This window comes from Dermacentor andersoni, chromosome 1 (assembly GCF_023375885.2).
Source record: "Dermacentor andersoni chromosome 1, qqDerAnde1_hic_scaffold, whole genome shotgun sequence".
Classification (NCBI taxonomy): domain Eukaryota; kingdom Metazoa; phylum Arthropoda; class Arachnida; order Ixodida; family Ixodidae; genus Dermacentor; species Dermacentor andersoni.
Window position 1 is genome coordinate 369,602,135 of NC_092814.1, and position 21,208 is coordinate 369,623,342.

Below are 21,208 nucleotides of genomic sequence, written 5' to 3' on the forward strand. Positions count from 1 at the left end.
TTTCATTTGTCATAAATACATTTGCATAATTATTACGTTTTCTTTACATTACTTTTATTATTGTATCGTTAGGCTTCATATTTGTGTAAAGAACTTTGTATTTTTCTTTGTTAGTAATATGCAGAAGAGGCAAATTTTTTTACACATTACGAAAAATTCCTGCCTATCATTATTTATAGTGATATTACTGTATAAAGCTATTTTTAATGCATATCTAATTGTTTTCCAGTTATTATAAATTGTCCCCTACGAATTGTATTCCTTGAGACGCTTTTTATCCTTTTTTTTGTTTTGTTTGTTTGTTCGCCCTCTACTTGCTGCTCTGATGCTCTTATGTACCCACTAATGATAGGAGGTCCCCCTGGCAGTTTCTTACTCCGGGACCTCCTGATGCTGTATGTAATATGTAAGCCCGTTTCTTGTACATGCGATAACAATAAACAAACGTGAACCACTTTTAGTCCTTCTGTGACGCCCTCCTTGCCCAGTGCCTCATACGAGGCCTTGAAGAGAATTTATATATATATACATATATATATATATAAATATATATATATATATATATATATATATATATATATATATATATATATATATATATATATATATATACATACTATTTGTGCAGGGCACAAAGTGAAGCCTTTTACAGCATTGTTGGTCTCATATCTAGTTACACGCGCGTTTGGGCAGTAGTTGTGGAATTATTCGAGAAAGAGAACCCACACACTTTAGGGCCTTTTGTTTCATGTTTACAAAATGCACTTCTTCCACATGTAAACTACATGCCTTTCGCCTGGTGCTAACAGCTCGTATGTGAACGAGCATATGGATGGCGCCTTTCTGTTTGTCTTCAGATATTTCGAGTCCACCCAGATTTGATAGCCTGAAAAAGTAGTAATATGTAAAGGGTCATTTATCGTTGTAAGCCGGTGTCTTCCCCATGAATGAAAGCTAATGATCCATCATTATGCCCACTCATACATTTCTTGCATATATACTTAGAAAGCCGCTCAAGCCAATAGTTGTTGCTATTTTAGTAGATAAAAGGAAGTTTAATAAAATTTATACGGAGCATGCAAACTATGTTCATTGGAGTAAAGTGGCGCTAAATATGGCTAATTTCAGGGAGTGCAGATAGGGCGTTAAGAAACCGCAGTTGTGGACTACACAATGTATTCTCGCCCCTCCCCTCTGCAATGTACAATTATGTACCTTGAGGGTATCACAAATAAATAAATAAATAAACCCGGAAAACAGTTTAACGAGTGTACACGCGTTGCAATAATTAAAACAAGCACAGTCGACTGGCACAATAATATAGACAACGTGGTAAGCCGCTTAATTAGTGTTTGAAACATGCTGGTACCATGACAGCTGCAACATACTCTTGACACTTGAATAAGCATTCTCATTGCTACAGAGCATTTCCCAACCAAACAGCTGTTATTTTCATTTAAAGGGGCTTTAATAAACAGAGACATACCCAACTTTGAGGTCCAAAGGACAGTGCAGTGCTTATAATCAGTGTATATAACCTGAAAGACTTCACGATGTACTCTTCTCCCTGGAAAGTAATACATCTGCACTTTACTGTAAAGAAAAATAAAGGTGGTCTAACAAAAAAAGGTAAATATGTATTCTTGCGCAAACAAAATGGCGATGATGCGCAGTTGTTCATAGAGATAAGGGATTGTGTGCATCATAGGTCAGTGTAAGATGTGGATGACTTTACGCTGTTGACATTGACGCAAGCACGCACGCGCACACACACGCACGCTTGCACGCACGAATGCACGCAATTGGGCACCTTTGATCGATGATCAAGACCATGCAAATGCTCTACAAGCTTTACGTACGCGGGAGCTTCATAGTAAAGCCACTTTTGTGCCCGAATTACTAAATCATAATATTACTCAACACTACACATTTTATTCGGTGCGTTATAAAATTCACCGACTTTAACGATATTTACTAGTGCGAAATTTGAGCGCAGCTGTCTACCTGTTCTCATTTCGCGATATATTGGCTGGCGCGGACAATCTGCGTCGTGCGGCACGTTGCAAACTAAGGGAGGGAAGTGTGGCGCGACTGCCTCGCTAATCGTAACGCGTGGGCGCGATTCCCGCATACAGGCTTCCGCTCATGCCGCGGTTCGTTTCAATACAGACAACGCGAGCTACTCTGGCGCCAAATCGTAGCCATCGTTGCCGCATAGCCCGTAGAGCGTGGCACTACACTTTTCTTCTCGCGCTTTCGCTGTGCCCTCTTTCTCCGGTTTCCGCCTCATGGCTCCGCTGCACCCTCCCCCGGCACTTTCCTCGTCGCGCTGTCGTCGTTATCGCCGTCCTTCATCCGCGCTCCGCGTTCGCTCCTTGATGCTTCTGCTGTGCTCGTTCGCTCGATTACGACGACGCCGAGGGACGACCTCGACGCTCGCCGCAGGAACGGGCGCCTTAGAGCTGCGCTCTAAAAGGGTAGCAAAGTTAATGCAGTGCTTAGAGTAGCTGCATACTTAAAGGTAACTTTTCAAAATACCCACCAATATGAATATCGACACTGAATTCGTTATGGTGCCGATAAGCTTCATCTGTTTTGTTCACTTGTACTGGCTTGAAAGATGACCTGTAAAATTACATGAACACGCATTGTTTATTGTGGCTTATTTTAAATTTTTAATGGGGCTGAATTTAGTTTGATGCGAACGTCGCTGCATAGCTCTTACGCACGTGCAAACATCTTCTGACAGCTTCTGATGTGTGCTTATGGTATCATTGCTTTATTCTACATAAATTTGGCGTGATGCCGGCAATCCTGAGCTTACATTCAGTTCCTGTGACCATCGTGATGGATAGACGTACTCTCTAGTGCGGTATGCGCGTGGGATGTTTGTGGGCCGCGCGTGCTCTGCTACAGGTCTCGTTGAGTTTGCTGTGTGTTCCGACACACAGCAAACTCAACATATGCAAAGTGTGTTCGACGTGTAACAAGGTTCTGCATCGGATGCTTGGTTACCCTCACCAAGCCAATAGGTGGAATATCTTGGCATGCCGTCGCGCTTGAAACTACGAAGGCGTCGTTGACCATTACACAACGAAAGCGGCTACAGGTAGACGTCTTCTCTAGATGGAGTTACATCTTTTGTACAGTGTTACGTTATTTAGGACATTATCGTGGAAGACCCCTTAAAAGAGAAAAGCAAACCAAGAAGCGGGTCAATATTTTTTGCTTACATAGTAATTGTATAAATTAGCTTAATACTTACCGTAGCTGATTTTTGTGCCTGTAGCCGTACACGTACAAAGGCACGTTTGTTATTTTTGAAAATGGGGCCTTTGCAACGCGTAGGCAAGGATATTTTGAACCAAACGTATTATCCCATGAATGGTAGAGAAGAAAGAAGGTCGTCATCGTTGTTTCTTGCATAAGCTGTAACAAAAAAAAAACGAGTGCTCTATTGCACACCATTGCAAATATATTCGACGATAGTCCTCAATAAGAGCACATGAAACGAGAACAACATATATTTACAAACGTTTTGCATGTCTCTCTTTTGTTACGTATTTGGCTTTAGGCGCTTTTTCTATGTGAAGGATAATCGACTGGCACGAACCGGTGCTCAAGCATCAATAATGGTTATTTATTTTATTTTTTTAGATGCAGAAAAATGGGAAGGTCGGCTAAGTTACACCTGGTTCCCAAAATTATTTGCAGTCTTGCCACGCGTAGTGCATGTAGCAAAATTGTTGAAACATTTGCCGACAAATAACTACATCAATGTAGCTAGAAGCTACAGAGGACGCCCATGCACGTTGCTCTGAAACAAATATTCTCAGCTGAGGGATAATTATACTGGCACCACCTTTCCACGTCCGCCGTGCCACAAAGTCAGCTATGCGAGAAGATAGCCTACGGAAGGGCAAGGGGGAATCAATCGTCAACTGAAAGCGTCGAGACATCCATGAACCAAAAGTGTTCTGCTGAAGTCCGATATGCGGAAGCGGACTCTTGTAAACGATATTCGACGTCCACCTAAAGAACCACCAATATGTAGGCAGAGTTGAATGTCAGGTTGCCACTTCACAAATTTACCTCCTGCCAATGAATGTCCTCAGGAATCGTACGGCTACTATGGAAATCTTTTATATCTATTATTATAGGAAGTCATGGTCTATAAGAGTTGGGCATTTTTCCCTTCTACAAAAAGTAGCGCGGAATATCGAGATTTCATTACGGAAGGGAGTATCCCTCTTTCTATCTTTCTCTTTGTTATTATCTCTGTTCAAGGGGACGCTTGTGGGCGGCTGTTCCCTTTATCCTAATTTCTCCCGCACCGAACGGTGCGTGAATGTCAAACGAGGATAAAAGAAAAGATAACATCAACAAAAACAGAAAGAGAGAGACATATCCAGAGAAACACCATTGCAGCCGTTCGTAGAGCAGGATTGCAACTAACACTAGCCAGTGCTAAGTGGCTACTGCTGCTTTCTTGGCCTTAAGAAGTGTAACAATGCATTTGTAGCCCTTTGCTGGGACGCCTGATGAGGTCGGTGCACTGAAATTATTTGTTTTGACAATGGTCTGTCATCAACCTGAACTAGCGCATCCGCGACCGATCAGTAACGGAAAACTGAAACTATGATGCGTTCCGCTTGGACTCACCTTTTGCGCATTGGGTGCATCTTCCAGTGCTTTGGCGATGACGTCTCGGGGCGAGCACACTTGTGCGTTGACGACGCTGACGCGTAAAACCACGAAAAAGCCTCCAAGCGCAGCGAGCATGTTGCCTTTGGCTGTGTACCGACCACACAATGGAGTTCTCTCTGCTTTCGCCGCTCGTGGGCGTTATACATTTATGATTGTGCGCAGACTACGCGATGCGAGAGCTTTTCGAGGCCGCGTGAAGGGCGACTTCTGAACTTTCGTTTTTTTTTTTTTTCGAAATGTCGACGCTTTAGTTAGATGGACGCGTCCTATAAGGAGTTTACCGAACTGAGATTTGTGCCGGTACTTTTTGGACATCTTTCTAAGTGCTTTCGGGTGCACAGCAATAACTCGGAAGCGATTACGTAAACTTCTTTTGTCTCAGATATAAAACAACTTGCGAAACTAGCTGGGAATTGTTTTTAACAGTCTTTATCTTCAGAAAATTCCGTGAAAATTGACTCGATCTTGATATGTACCCGATATTACAGTCGCCGATTAGGAACAACGCCCGCGAAGTGCACTACGAATACCACGTGTTGACGCAGAAATTCAGGACGTAGGGTATGCGACATTACTACGTGATGTTGCACTTTAGTTTCGACGTTCAAACTAAAATAGCTTTTGTACGACAAGAACCACAAGTAGATGGTTACTATCTCAATGTACATCCGTGATCAAAAGTAGGAAGACAGTGAGCTACGCGGCAAAACCGAGTTTCTGGGCAACTTCGACAGCAGGTGACACGAAACTGGCGAATGCACTGCCATCTTTGCAATGGCAAGTCTGAACTGCAGTCTTCAGTTTTAGTTTACGCGCCGAGGATGCGAAGGACGTCGCATTTTTTTAGCAGAACTCTTCCTCTGCAGGTATTATATCGTTGATCCAGATCTAAGCGTGAGAGTTCAAACGAAAAAGGGGCTTTATCGTTTTCGTGACATTGAACTGTTAAATGAAAGGTCACGCAGTGGCAAAAAAAAAAAGAAAGACGTAGAAATTGTCTTCGCAGTCTTAAGGTACAGCACCGTCAATCGCTATTCATGCGCACGTGCAGGCCCACGCGAAAGTTGAGCGTTTAGGCGTAAGAATTCGAGCCCAAAGAATTAATAATTCATTTCTCGTTGTTTCAGGTAATTGAGTCCACCCCTCATTATATTCTACAAAAAGGAATCCATTACCCTGTAATGTATGTGCTGATATATATGGACTTGCGCTGTTTTATCCGTCATGGAAAAAATGAAGGGCGAGGACGTCAAGTTGTTAATATAGCGGCTTTTTGTTCTTTTCGCAGCATTATTGTTGTGTTTCTGCTGCATGAAAAACGAGGAATAAAGTCGACATGATATCGTTAAGGGACGTGTCACTGAGAGAAAAGTGCACACCTGCTGAGGAATATAATGTTTTTGCCGCCACAACCTTAGAAGGTAAGGCGGTGTCACTACACTAGTATTAACACAGCAGTATTAGGTGTTTTTTTTTGCGCGGTGGGGGGGGGGGGGGGGGGGGGGGCTTTTAAATAGCCTTTACAGTTCCCGTACCGACCTCAGTCAACGTGGGCTCCGAGCTTGGGAAGTACTCAGTTTGTGCTCGAACACCAACCATAACACCCGACACCAAAGGACAAATGCTTTGTCGCGGCGCTACGACCACGATACATATCTTATCATTATCTTACTGTACCGAATTACTTTTCACGTCACTTTTTTGTGCAAGAAAAGTATGTGACATTGGGGAACGCTGGAAAGACTGATCTAATGAAGTAAACTTTATTTCGGGCAATGTTTTGTTCTTGTCGTTAGATATATCGTACAAATTAGTTTTTCAATCTAAAAAAAGGAGAAAAAAGAAAGGCATCCAGTTTTCGAGAAATTTCTTTACTGACATGAATTTATTCCGTTAAACGCGGAAATTAAAACGGCGACTCTAACGCCAAACCTCCGAGCTATCATGATTGTCAAAATTTGTAACAAGAACACAAAATTTGCATTCCTGCATCACCATCGTAAATCTCATAATGATAACCGTATAATAGCTTTGGTAATTCTGCACATTTCTGCTCACTACAGTTAGAGGGAACACAAGCGTCTGTGCAGCAGTCTGCAACGAACAAAATTTTTAGCAGTTGGAAGGAAATTAGGAAACTTCTTTTACTCGGTTGTGTATTTCACAGGGTTTGTTGTCCTCGTAGCTTTTGTTAACTTTCTGACGCTTGCGAATAGAAGCTATGCTGCCTTCTGTCGACAATGGCAGTACAGTTGCAACTAGATGAAGTGATCCGCCGTTGCTAAAATATCACGCTTGGTTTTTGGGCTGACAGAAAAGAAACTTTAGGCGCGAATGTCTCTGTAACCCTCGACAGTTTGCTCAGAGAACTGACATCACAGATAGTTTACTATGATAACGTATATTGAAACAAGCGTAGCCATAAGCCAAGAAAACTAGAGAGAGGAAGTGGGATGAATAAGCGTGCGTTCGCATCGAAACGGGAAGTGAATTGCGAGCCAGTTATATACGGAGGGTGATAATTTTTAGGTTTCATGCAATTTTTAAGAATAGCTCGTAGCAGCTAACACAATTCCAATTCTGGAGCTGGATTATTCAGAGAGGCGGAAATTACTTGCACGAGAAACTGAAATACATATTCAACTAATTAACAAAAATCCCTTAATTATCATCCGAAATATTTGAATTACGGCACTGCAATTGCAATTTCCATACTGCAATTTATGAAATGTAGCCCGTGAGTTTGCAAAGGTTATTCATTTGGAATGAATTTGAAAAATGGCGGCATTTTGGAGATATGAGCCATTAAATTTGCCATAAAAATGCGTTGTTGTTCTACTTAATTTTTAAAGGAAACGCCCTTTTATGCCCTGAAGCTCAAAAGTAACTGGAATGACTAAGTATTTCGCTTCACACATTCGGGATAATATCTCGAAACTGGCGTCATCCTGGAAATTCATTTCAAGCGGGTACATCTTGCAAGCTCACCGGCTGCCATTCGTCAATTGCAATATGTGCCGTGAAATAAATAATCAAGAAAATCATTAGTGAATAATTGTAAATTATTTTAATATGTGTATCGATTTCTTCTGATAGTAATGTCCGCCTTTTGGAATAATCCAGCTCAAGGCAGGAATTATGCTACCTGCCACAGGCGATATTTAAAATTCCATTAAACTTGTATAAGCGCGAGCACATTTGCGTTGGGGGCGTGTCAAATTCTTTTTGTGTGTGTGATTTATTGTCGTTTTTGCTTATGATGTCGTTTCTATTGGTAAAGATCCCGCTTTAATTTTGTTCTCTTATCCGTATCCAGCTTTTCTGGACACAAGGGTTTAGTTCGCGTGAGTGCCACCACGTGGCGTACTGACCTTAAATGTTTCAACCTTGCCGCGGTGACGCGTGATGACGTCAACCAAACAAAAATTAAAAAAGTAAAAGCTATCCCTGCGCATTGAACTTCGCCACAATTCTCGTCCCGCCGGCGTTATCAGTGTTCTTGATAAAGCGTATTCGCTTCTCGCCTGGAAATTACTCGTCATCCTAAGAGCGTTTAGTCGCGACGAGCAATGGTTGATTCTGGGCTTTTGATGCGGTTCTTTGTTTTTCTTCTTTTTTTCTTTTTTTCATTCTACGGAGTAAAGAAGCTAGCCTAACCGTCAGAAGAACTTCGGGGCAGCCTTTCTTCAGTCGGCACACATTTTTAACGTCCGAACATTGCACAGCGTCTACTAGAGACGCCGTCGTGTACGGATTTTGATTTTCCCCTATCGAATTCGTTAAGGTGCACACAATTATTTTACTAGCAACTCTGCAATGCGCACTCATGGGCTACCGCCGCAGCTGCACATCTAGATGTGCTTAAGTATTAAGACATATACATGGATATGTTGGTTTTTCACCTTGACACAAAAGTCACGACACAGGAGTTGAGAAAACTGTCCCTGTGTCGTCGCAGGTTGTGAGACCGCGCTAGTTGGTATTCCATGCTAAAGTGACTAGCGCAAGAGTGGACACGGGACACTGAAGAGGCGACAAGGATAAGCGCAAGCTTCCAACTGGGTGCTTGCCCTTGAGGCCTCTTTAGTGTCCCCTGTCCACTCTTGCGCTAGTCACTTCAGTGTGTGTCGTCGTCCGTTAGCATGCTATGGCCGAAGCTGCTCGCAATATTACGTCACATTTACAGTCCACCAGGCCAGTCAATGCTGTCAATGTTTGCCTGATTACGCCTGCCATTGTGATGCAAATAAACGGAACTTCAACTCATTTTCTCAGAAATAAACGCTGAATGACATGCTGACGTCATCCTAAACAAGGTCAACAAGGGCCGTAGTGCTCGATCTTATGATGTCCCTATTCGTATTACATTCGTGATTTATTTATATTTTTTTTTTTGGGGGGGGGGGGGGCGATACGCTCTTGTACCTTAAAAATGTCCCTCGGACGTCTCTGATGAGCTCGTTTTTATTCTGAAGTACCCAATGAAAAATTTCACCGCTGCAACTTCATGATGTCCTGGTGGCAGGCCACCATGGCGTGTCGCGCAAGTATGACCACGCTAATTGATTTGGGTTGACATATACTATTTTGTGCGTCATACTTCGCCACATTCATTTTTCAAACTATGCCAGAGCTCGGTAAGGGCGGCCAACTCCCTACGTCCCTTTCCTCTGTTTACTTCCGCAAATGTGTGTTTATCGCTGTGGTTACCAAATACGCCCAGCGGTATGCTACCACTCAAGCCTTTCTGGCGGCTGAGCAACTGAAGTTGCAGGCTTTATTCAACATGGCGTCGACGTTCGATATGTCTACCCGCCGTGGTTGCTCAGTGGCTATGGTGTTAGGCTGCTGAGCACGAGGTCGCGGGATCGAATCCCGGCCATGGCGGCCGCATTTCGATGGGGGCGAAATGCGAATACACCCGTGTACTTAGATTTCGGTGCGCGTGGTCGAAATTTCCGGAGTCCCCCACTACGGCGTGCGTCATAATCAGAAAGTGGTTTTGGCACGTAACACTTCATAATTAAAAAAAATAAAAAAAAAACAATTTGGGGTTCATCGACGGTACAGCAAGGGCAATATGCCGGCCACGAAGAAATCAGAAACTTTATTTTAGTGGGCACAGCTGGATATGATAGTATTACAGGGGTACAGGGGCCGTGCGCACGACGCCTGTCGCTCCTCCATTGGCTGATATTACCATTGGCTGGCGGCTGCTCTTAAGAACAGTTTCGGCGTAGGGAAATTTCTTTTTAATACGGGCCCTGATGGCATTGTGTCCTGAAAAAATCAGGCGGAACTTATCCTTTGGGGATAATTATCTATACGTTAATTTGATTAGCGTTGAAGTGGGGATGCATTGTGGTGGCGGATATGTTATTGACAACTATTTTGCTCATTGTGTTTATTTTACGTAATTATTGAGCGTAAGTCGTCGGTTAGGGCACATAACGAGTGGCCCATTTTATTTGCTGGGCATGACGGCAGCCAGCACATGCCTAGTGGCCCAAGATAGTAGGCAGTTTGGGTCACTGAGAAGAGCGGCATAGATAGATAGATAGATAGATAGATAGATAGATAGATAGATAGATAGATAGATAGATAGATAGATAGATAGATAGATAGATAGATAGATAGATAGATAGATAGATAGATACCATTTAGCTTAAGTAGGCTAAGAATGCTAGTTACACTAAAGCAGGCTGCAGAACGTCTGCATTTTCTATATGTGGCGCGAGCTATACTCGCCGATTATGAATATTGGGAAAACAGCAGTCCACGCTGATATTGAAAACGGCTGCACTTCACACACACACAGGACGAAGAGAGAAAGACACACGGACGACGCGCTGACTAGCAATTGAATTCATTGTACAGGGTAGAAAATATAGGGTGTCACAGCTAACGTTAGCCAAGCTGTTCAAAGAAAAAAAAAATTATTTAAGAAACACGGCGGAAGATACTATGTCAAAACTTGAAGTATTCGGTTTTCACATCTGTGGCAACCGAACACCGCATGCTTTATGATCGTGGCTTGCACCGTGACTTTTTAGGCTTCATTTTATTTGAACAGCTTGGCTAACGTTATCTGAAACACACGGTATACTACGTACAAGCATGTTCAGCTGAATAGATTTACAGGCTAGTTGATGATCGCATATCTCGCTAGTAAGTGGCACCTTGTTACTGGTGTCTAGTTTTTGGTCTTGTGGGGATCGAGCGCTGTTGTTTTCAGCATGCAGTACCAATCAGCCCGTAAGTATATTCTGTTCCAGTTCTATTCGTACCGCGACAATGGTGTCGTACATAGCTGCCACTTATTGTCCCTGAACATAGGCTTTTCTTTCAGTCCAACCGTCGTGCCGTGCACAGTCGTGCGATAATTTTGAATGCAGACTTATCGTGAAATGGGCACGTTGTAATCGTCAGAAATATATTCATGCTGTACGTGTTAGTAATCCTAGAAATAAATTGTCACACGTGGTCGGAATATGTGTAGCCCGAATTGCCGTAAGCAGTTACAGTGGCGTAGTAAAGTAATGAACGGCTATCCATGGTTTTGCCTCGTGTAAGGCCTACTGTTTTCTTTTTTTTCTTATTTCGTATACGGAACTGCGTCACTCACTAGCATTAAGACGCTTTACAGATTGTTCAGTAAATAACAATTCTAATTCGTGCTGTGGTATTTCGTTGAATGAACCTATCCAACCTTTCGACTGTCTGAAATAATTTCGTTACTGTGTTATGAAATGCAAATAACGGAAAATCATACATTTAATCAGTACCTATCCAACCTTTCGACTGTCTCAAATAATTTTGTTACTGTGTTATGAAAGGAAAATAACGGAAAATCATACATTTAGTCAGTATCTGTCAAATATAGTATAGCATACGTGCCTGTTTTGCTTTATTTAAATGACAACGTCAAAGTAACAGTGGCCGTCAAATGTCAAGCCATAGCCTTCGTTTCGTGCCTTAGTTGACAATAAATAGTCAGCCACTGCTGAAGATATCTCTTGATGGTACTGTTATTGTGCGCATGTATCAGTTTATCAGCGGAATTTTGTGATTCCATGCAGCAATAAGCCTAGGTACGATGACGTTGCTTATGAAAAGCATACTTAAGAATACGACGCGCCTTTCTTCTGGTTGCGCTCACATGTCGAAGTTGCAGCGAACGCAGGAACGGAGCTGTCTAATATATTGTGACGTCATGACGCGTCCACTTTCTTGGTACCGAAGCCGTAGCGGCATGGTTCGCAAAATTAAAAAAAAATTATAGTAATTTTTTTTTCAAACGTCTTTACTACTGCGTTTGATAGGTAAAGCCTTGCGGCAGAATAAGGGCGCTCTATGGGGAAGGGGGAGGTGGACCGGTGCTTTCTTCTTCCTCGAGGTGGAATGGTCCCGAGGTCGGCTCCGCAACGAGGCGGCCAGGCCCTTCCTTTTCCCTAAAAAGTCCAAAAAAGCACGCTAAAGCTGGACTGAGTCCTTGGGCCCGATGTGCGATGCCGGGTCTAGCCAGTTCGTGCCAGGTCGGTTCTCGCCGAGGGAGTGTAGTGTCCTTTCTCGGACCGTGTCAAAGGCAGAGCAGCTCCACAGAAGATGTTCGGCGGTACCAGTGGCCGGGCATGCCGGGCACTTAGGGCTCGGGTATGAGTGCGGGTTGACGAGGTGTAGCCTTGCTGGTGACAGAAGCTGGCCGGTCTGGGCTCGGCGAAGAAATTATGTATGGTGTTCTGGCACTGGTGAGAATTTTTTGATGGGTTTAGAGTACTTGTACCTTTACCTATAGACATGATACAATAGCAGATGCTCATGCGGGAGTACGGCGTCGACTTACCCTTGTCTGATGTACAGTACGTGCTTTACACTTGTACACATGGACTCTCATAAAACTTTGCTGTTGCAGAATTGCAGTTGTAGTTATGTGGGAGAGCGACGAACGAATAAATGTCGTGTGCAAATTAGAGGCTCGTGCAGTGTCTCCGTATCTTAGTCACCTTCGGAGGAGCAGCACGCTGAGATGTGTTGTCTTCGCTGCCTGCGCCAGCGATTACAGTAGATTGCAGCTTAGTAAGCAATGCTTAGTTACTGTCCGACTTGCGAATGAGCACAAATGTCAGAAGAAATGCATGCCCATACGTAAAACAATGCAGATTCAACGCGCACATTGTAATCCACGAGAACCGAAGGATTCGTTAAGTGACTAATCAGATGCTACAAGACGGGAGTGTTCGCTTCGGCAACAGCAGGACGTGGGTTTAAACTGTGCTGCCGCTGGTTGGCTACGCGAAGGGGCACAGGCATCCCCTTACCCGAAACTCAGCTTCCCTTATATGGTTGAAATGCCCTGGGGAATTGCAATGCGAATCCCGCCAAACGTCGTGGGGACAAGAGAACCCTGCAAAAAGGGCATGTGGGCATATTGCCCATGATGGCAATATTTCATGTGACATCCCAAAGCACCTATCGCAATATACCCCAGAGCCCCTGGCTTGGGGAAAAGCGCCTATTTACGCGCATTGAAGTTCCGTAATGGCTTAGCACCTCACAAGAAGGGCCGACTGTACCTATTTCATGCCGTTGCAATGTCATTGTTGTCTATTTCACCATTGTCACAAAGCAACCGGAGTGCAGGCGTGATCATTCCATCAACATTTTGTTGTAGGGATTCCACTGCCTGTCATGACGTCATGGTCATACAGGCGGCGTCATTTCAACATTGTCATGCCACTGCCGGCATACCATTGTCATTATTTCAGCATCGTCAACCCACTGTCGTCATGCCGTCGTCGTCATTCCAACTCCCTCATCCCATCGACCCACCTTCGTTGTCATGCTTTCGTCGCCATGAAATCGGCATCATTCCAGCATATTCATGACGTTGTCGTCACGCCGACGTCGTCATACCATCTTCGTCAGTCCAGCATCGTCATCCCATGATCGTTATGCCATCGTCTTCACATATTCTTAGTCATTCCATAGTCGTCATGCTATTGACGTCAATGTAACGTAGTCATGCAATCGTCATGGTGCCGTGCTCGTTCTATTCTTCTTTTTGTGTATGTGTGTGATAGTGATTCCAGTGCCGTCATGCCATTGTCGATGTTCCATTGTCTTCATTGTAGTTTCATCATTGCAACGTCATCGTACAGCCATTTTCATTCCGTCGTGGTCCTTTCGTCGACGTGACGCGTGGCATGTGTATAATCGAGCCCAACGAGTTCATGTTGAGCGAGGCGGCTCCCATTGAAAATGTCTCCAACTGGGTCATGTGGTCTCTACTTGCTCATGAACGCAGAGCAAGAACAGCGTTATCCTCTAACACCAATGAAAGCTTCGCTCAGAATCTCATACCACATGGGAACCCTCAAATACGTTTTCTTGTTCTTTTTTCTATTCTTTTATTTTCCCACGGACTTCTCTAGGCGTATCAACTTCAATTGTGAACTTGTGGTTTTGTGTCATGTCTTGTCAGCTGCATGCGGGGAGTTCTTTTGAGTGCTTTTGTATAATTTTACGCCTTTCTTCTACCCAGATTCCTCCTCTTATTGCACGCCGGTGCAAAGGAGCAGCCGGCGCCTGTGCGCCGCATCACCATGTTTTTGCACACTTTTAATAAGCGAAGGGGCTCGCTGTTTATTTTCCCTATAGTGAATCGGTTCTTAAAAATTCAGGGTTGCTATTATTTTAGAGTGTACAAAAACTACCTTTAAACAGTAAGTCGTTGATAAGTTTTCAGCCTAAATAAGAGTGCCCCGACGTCATTTGAAAAAAAAATATTGATTTGTATTAAACAGACATATGAACTAAGAGTTCGAAATGATTGATGCCTAAGAAGTCCTGTTCGGTTTTGAACAGCGACCGTCATTCGGACAAGATTACCAATCATACCCCCAACTTTCGTGCTTCCAGGGCAGGCTTTGTAAACATGGTCCTTTTTGTACTTCAGCTAGTAGTCTGTCTGCACCGATACTTGGTGGCGTGACAAAAGAAAATTAATAAACGAACGCAGTTTCAGATTCTCAGACGCATAAGTACTTCAGGAAAATTCATATTGTTTAACATTAAGCAACTATTTTATACCAAATATCATTGTTATCTCATTTTTGAGCCAAGTGTACTGGAATGCCTTATACTTTATATGAAATTACGAGAAAAGATCTGTGTTGGGAATGATCGAGGACAAAATCGTTTGCCCGACACGTTAAAGCACACCTCGTAATAGCAAGAAATGTGCCAGTAACATAAATATTTGCGCACAAAGTTGTTTAGAAGGAAAGAAAGCTGAGCCAGTTGGTGAGGATACATAATGCAAAGAAGGGGGAAGGCGTGCAGACACGGACGGAAGAGAAGAGAAGTGGACAACGAGAACGCCGTGTCCGTGTTGCCCACCTCTCTTGTGTCTGTGTCTGCACGCCTTAACCCCTTAGCAAAGATGTTCCTCTTTCCTGCAATACACCTCATATAGCCATGAGAAAAAGCTATTTTCTTGATGTTCTATACAGACTCGGACTCACTTAATCTACAAACATTATCAACTAAATGAAGTGATTTTATTTGAGGATTTAGCACATTCAAGCGTACTAAATGTAGCTGTTTGTTTCTACTAAGCATGTGAATTATACTGTTATGGTGGCTTTTTTATAAATTATGCAGTTACAGATATTATGCAGTTATACAGATAAGTGGGTAGGTGCTCCCTTCCCCGTGTTTCAATATCCTGGAATCACCTGATCTTTCTAGTGAAGGAGTGTGAAACAAAAGTGAAGTCCAGGCCGCTAAAGCAGACAGTTCCACGAAGAAAGGTGGGGCTTCCATCATTTAACAAGCATTGTTCTTCTTCGGAGGCAAAAGACACTAATCTTCTGCCCCTCAAGTTTATCTTAGTACTTCCCCAGAGATAGTGGCGGGCATTAAAACCTCCACTCACCAGCAAAGGCTCCGGAGTCGCGGTCGTGATTCCCTGTAACCGCTCGCAGTCCAGCCGACTTGAGAGCGGTATGTAAGCTCCAACTACTGTGAAAGTGAGCTTGCCTTTCTTCACTGCGAAACATAGGTACTGGATGTCTAGGTCAGGTGGCACTGGATGATGGACATACGTAAGATCACGTCGTATTAAAGCGATGATTTTGCTGCATTCTTCTCTGTTGGCAGCGGACATGAAACACTCATACCCGGACAGTCTGATGTTAGCTGATAGGGGATCGCAGATTACGATGGTGGGGAAACTATTCACTAACATAAACTATCGAGAGTCAGGCATGCGTGACTTATGTCCCCTGGCGTTCCACTGAAATATCCACGCGTTCCGGACTTCGTCACGAAGCGATGGCTTCTGGCGAGCCATGATTTCAACCAAGAGCTGCAAGTACTGGACTCAAAGTGTCCAGCACTTGTAGGGCGCTTTTCGTAGACGAAGGTTTCATGTTGTTAAGTGTAACGCGAATGGCATTCATGAGAGACCGCAGAATGTTGATGACCTGGAGATCATCAGCCAGCGTCGCTTCAACAGTGTATTTTGAAGGAACTTAGCAGGGCATTGTGCCCTCGGCAGCTCAGGCCATTCTTCAGGACAGGCGAGCCTTCCCGCTTTATTTGCTTTCCTTGTATCTTCATTGGTGGTAATATGCGTTGATGCGGCAAGCCTTCTGACGAAAGATGGCGTGTAACTATCTGCAGCTGCGGCATTTTGTGAACGTTTTCGGTGTTGATGCCGACGTCACCCGAGAGCGGCAGCAGCCTCTCGATGCGTTGAAATGTCCCGCACCATTCGTTTGAGGATCGCGAATTCCTTCCGCACCCGCAGGCAATACTTTGATGAGGCCTTGTGAGCACCACTACAGTTAGGGCATTTTAGAACATATGTGATGCAGGCGTCTTCAGAATGGGACTCTGAGCACCGCAGGCATTCGACGTTGTTCACACGGAAACCATTTACGTGGCCATTCTTGCAACACTTGAAACACTGGAGGGGCTCCGCTACGAATGGTCGTACTGAATGGCGCACATGTCCTACTTTGACGTGGGAAGTAAGGCTGTCTCCTTCAAATAAAAGCTTCCTACAGCGTCTGTTTCCCCGTCTTAAAAACCTCGTAATGAAAGCTATTTCTGTCGTTGTTTTGATCAGCATTGGCAGGTCGTCATTCGGGATGGCAACGTCGACGTCGTCATGGACGCCCGCAGTACTACCGGCGCCTGTAGCGATCATTGATCGCACCTTTACATTGTCGATCTCAGTTATAATACGTAGGCCTTGTATGACGCTGCGATATAACACATCAACGGCCAGGACATTTTGGGGCGAGTTTGTTCTCACGTCTTTAAGAGGAAGCTTTAGCTCGGGTGCTCCTATCTAAATACATGTAAAAGGAGAATTCGTTTTTCTCGGCAACCACTGCACCAAATTTGACGGGGTTTGCTGCATTTAAAAGAAAAGCTTAAAATCTAGTGACTGTTGGTTTCGAATTTTCGATTTAGGTCGTCAAATTTTTATAAAAATTTGGCGAAAATCGCAAATTTTCAGAAAACGAAACTATCAAGTTTAAAACTCCGTAACTCAGCAAGAAAAAATGATATCGCAATTCTGTGAATTGTACCTGATAGCACATCTAAAGCGGACAAAACTGATATGTTACACATGAACCTCAAAAAATGGAGTAATGTGTAATTACAACTTTTGCATAACCTTCGTAAACAACGTAACAAATTCACGTAAGGTGCAAACTGACACATCAAATTTCTCCGCTTTGAATGGTCTAATGGATGCCGTTTACAGAATCGCGATATCTGTTCTTGATGCAGAGCTATTAGCTTGTAAACTTCGTGCTTCTATTTTTTTCAAACGTCTGAATTTTTGAAAATCCTTTTAGCAAAATTAAAGCCCTAAATCAAAATTCCGCTTCCAACAGTCACTAGAATTTAACTTTCTCTCTCAAATGCAACAAATTTCATTAAAATCGGTCCAGGGGTTATCTCAGAAAAACGTTTTTGCGTTTTTACATGTATTTGAATAGGCCGCGTCGGAGTTGGGCCCGAGCTAAAGCTTCCTCTTAATCTAATTTGGTGGGATTCTCTCGAGCCACGAAGAGAAGACCTGCCTGTTAAGGAGCCGCAAATTGGTCGCCGGGTCTACGGGCATGAAGAGCACATTGTGTGGCCAGCGTTGTGGTGCACTCTTCATGGTAAAAGCACTTGGCGACAAATATGCCTGCAGTAGTCTTCTTTTCGCTGATCTACTCATCACGACCTTGAGGTCATAATCCGACGAGCCGTAGCTGTCCGAGTATAACTCAGTGGCTTCGCTGTCTGTGTCGCTTGCATAGGTCGTCGCTCTCGCTCATGAGTGCACTCACTCACACTCACTCGCACTAATTACAAAGGCGTGAGTGCGAGTGAGTGCCAGTGAGTGTGAATGGACGTGAGCGTGAACATGAGTGAGTGCGGGACATGGAAAAATTGAGGTGAGTGAGTGTGAGTGAGTATTCTCGAACACTGCCGACATATGGTCGCTTGACACATTTCCGCGTTTCCTGGAGGTTGTCCGACCTGACGGCTGCGCACTAGGAAGGTCCTCGGAGATCTCTTCATGCATTGCCGCAAAGAGGGAGTAATTGTTTGATAGAACCGAATTAGACATGTTAGAAACGCCCTTTGAGCTTAAGTGTTCAAGAAAGTAAAGACGCAATTCAGCTGTGTCGAACATTAGATATATACTTACATCGGTCAGTATGCAGGTACGAGACGTACCGGCAGAGGCTGAAAACCAGTCGCTTATAGCCGTCTGAACCTGTGGCAGTCTATCTGATGATTTCATATTTCATGAACAGATACAACCTGACACTTCATAGGATATTTCTAGGTAAAAACAATGGGTGCTTTAATGCATGTCAGCACCCTGACCTCTAGTGCAAAAACAACAAATTTTGAATAAAATAGGAGCCATATCAGTTCAGTCTTCTCCATAATGATTACAAGGCAACAAATGTTAAAACATGTTAGAGACAATTATTAATTCTCAAATTATTTCTCCTGAACACGGAAGACGTAAAATTTAGGACATATGTAGCAAGGAAGAATAGGGGAGCCGGAAAACACTAACGGAACAACATTTAAAAAAAATGCAAGCTGCACTTGTACACGAGATAATAATAATAGTTATTGACGTTTTTCTTCTCAGCCACGTCGCCGGTATGGTTACTACTGCAACTATTAGGACTTTCTATATCAATCAGTACAAAGCGATGGCTACACCCGTACAATTATAACGTTCATTATGACTAGCATGCTCTGAGCGCACAAATAACCGAATCTACTCTCAAGAACAAGAATGATGAATGATTTTGAGCGAGATCGATACAGGATATCTGAATAGAGATTTGAAAAGGGGGGGTGGGGTGGGGGGCTAAACAATCGAAAATGGTTTCTCAGGCGCGTTGTTACCTATGAAACCGAGAATGGGACGATGAAAAGGCTACATTGTCTGGCGCGCTGATCTCCACTTCTGTGTCATTCGCGTGCTATGCAAGTCACGCCTGCTTGAATGACCGCATCATCACTGTTGGAAGTCTAATGAAGAAAGGGCAACCTATAGTGCAGATGTTTCTATCGTCGCGGCTAGTCTATTTAATGGTATTTATGTTACTTATTAATGATGCGGTAAATTGTGATAAATTCGCGCCTCATTACTCGTAACGTTCCTGGAGTTCTTATGCCGCGCCATTCACGGTGCATACTCATGTAAAAGCCCCGGCTGATCAGTCGTACGCCGCGTTCGGTTCATACGACTTCTAATGCATTCGGTCGTCGCTAATGAAAAGAAATACAAGAGATATTCCGAGGAACGGCTGCAACGGTATCTCGCAGTATTGACCTGACAAATTCTACTTTACTCGCAAGAATTAAAAAAATTAAGGAATGAAAAAGGCGCCACATAACCTTGGATTCTGGTGTACGCTTCACGTACTTCTGTTCCCTGCAACAAATCTCGCAGATGCATTACCAATATTTTCGTTTCTCTGAACGAACCTCTCAGTGCAAGACACAATTCAGCTACGACTGTATGTTGCGGACAGCCGGGGTGACTATTTGTACGATGACATCCGATACTTTTTTACTCTTGTCGAGTCACATTTAAAACTTTTTTTTTGCACCATCTTTCGCCAGTTTGGTCGTTCACCAGCTAGGCCACTTGGTATTCTGCTCAAGAAGATCACATCGATGCCTGCTTTGGCTAATCATAAAACTTTGTTCAGACGGTGTTAGTTAAAAATATCACACATTTCATAAAAAGTACAGTGGGATCCATCAATTGGGGGGGGGGGGGGGTCCGTACGTGTAAGCCCTCTTCGTCGAACCGGCCGCATATTCCCTGAATGCAACACGTTCCAACTCTCTGCCTTCCAGTGACAGGGGCACCTGCTGGCCACTAATTGTCAACTCCAGTCTAGCAAGCGAAGCGCTCACGTCTCCTTGCGGAAGCCAGCCTCGGCTACAGTGCCACGCCTACTATAACCACTTGATATACCCTCAAACGTACCTACAAGCCACTCCTGGATTCTTACAAAGCACAGGCAGTACAACGCACATACTTCTACACAAAGCAAGCAAGAGGTTTCCCAGTAGGCGCTGCCGCCTACTAGCAAGCCTCCAGCGAGCAACAATGAGGCTTTGTTCGATTATTTCCCAACGTTGTTGATGCACTGTGCAAGATGTTCTTTTTTTCAACAAACATTATTGTGAAGAACAAGAGAGAGAGTGAGAGAGACGAAAGAAAGCACTTTCTTTTACAGGTTAAAAGAGGCCGTAATAGTGGCTTACTTACTTTCTGTAGAGAGCCAAGCCAAGTTCTTTGTCGTAAGGAAAAAAATTCACTCGTTTTATTTTGCTACACCGTATTCGATCCGTGTTTTCTGCAAACTAATATCAAAAGGAGATTTTTTTTCTTGTTGCGCTGCTCAACACTGTGGACAGAAGGAGCAACAACAACCAGCTAAACCGATAATATTCCCCAATAAAACACTAAAGACTACATTTGCTAAATGTGGGTCAATATTTCCTGGATTGACCGGCAGGATAAAGCACAGTTCTCAATATTTCTGAGGCCTAAACAGTTACGCGCCAAGAAATGCATTATCTTTTTATATATTTCAGTAGAAAAAGTACCACCATGTGTGGGTGCCTGGCTCTAACTCTAATGCCACAGTTACGAAATTAAGAAAACGAAAGTTGGCCTCCATGCCAGTCAGCGGATGCACGTATATCAGTATAACTTGGTAGTAAAGTGATACAAAAGCGTGGAAGAGGGATATAGAGGTTCTTCCTGACGTGAGTTGCGGTTGACTCCTCTGCAGGTAAATATTAAGGCCTCATAAAATTTATAAAGTGAAAGGAACTATGTGGCGAAATATATATGACAAACCTACGGACAGTTAACAGCTGATCGCTTTGTTACCCGCCTAGGTTGCTTAGTAGCCATGGTGTTGGGCTCCTGAGCACG

The 21,208-nt window shown here is 43.7% G+C and overlaps 1 long non-coding RNA gene across 1 annotated transcript; it reads right to left on the minus strand.

Moving 5' to 3' along the window:
* Positions 1-625: 625 nt before the first annotated feature.
* LOC126516451 (uncharacterized) lies at positions 626-5,373 on the minus strand. Its single transcript, XR_011892350.1, has 5 exons — positions 4,663-5,373; positions 3,266-3,429; positions 2,543-2,625; positions 1,487-1,567; positions 626-886 (listed from the first exon to the last, which is right to left on the minus strand). It is a non-coding gene; the product is annotated as an uncharacterized lncRNA (long non-coding RNA).
* Positions 5,374-21,208: the final 15,835 nt, after the last annotated feature.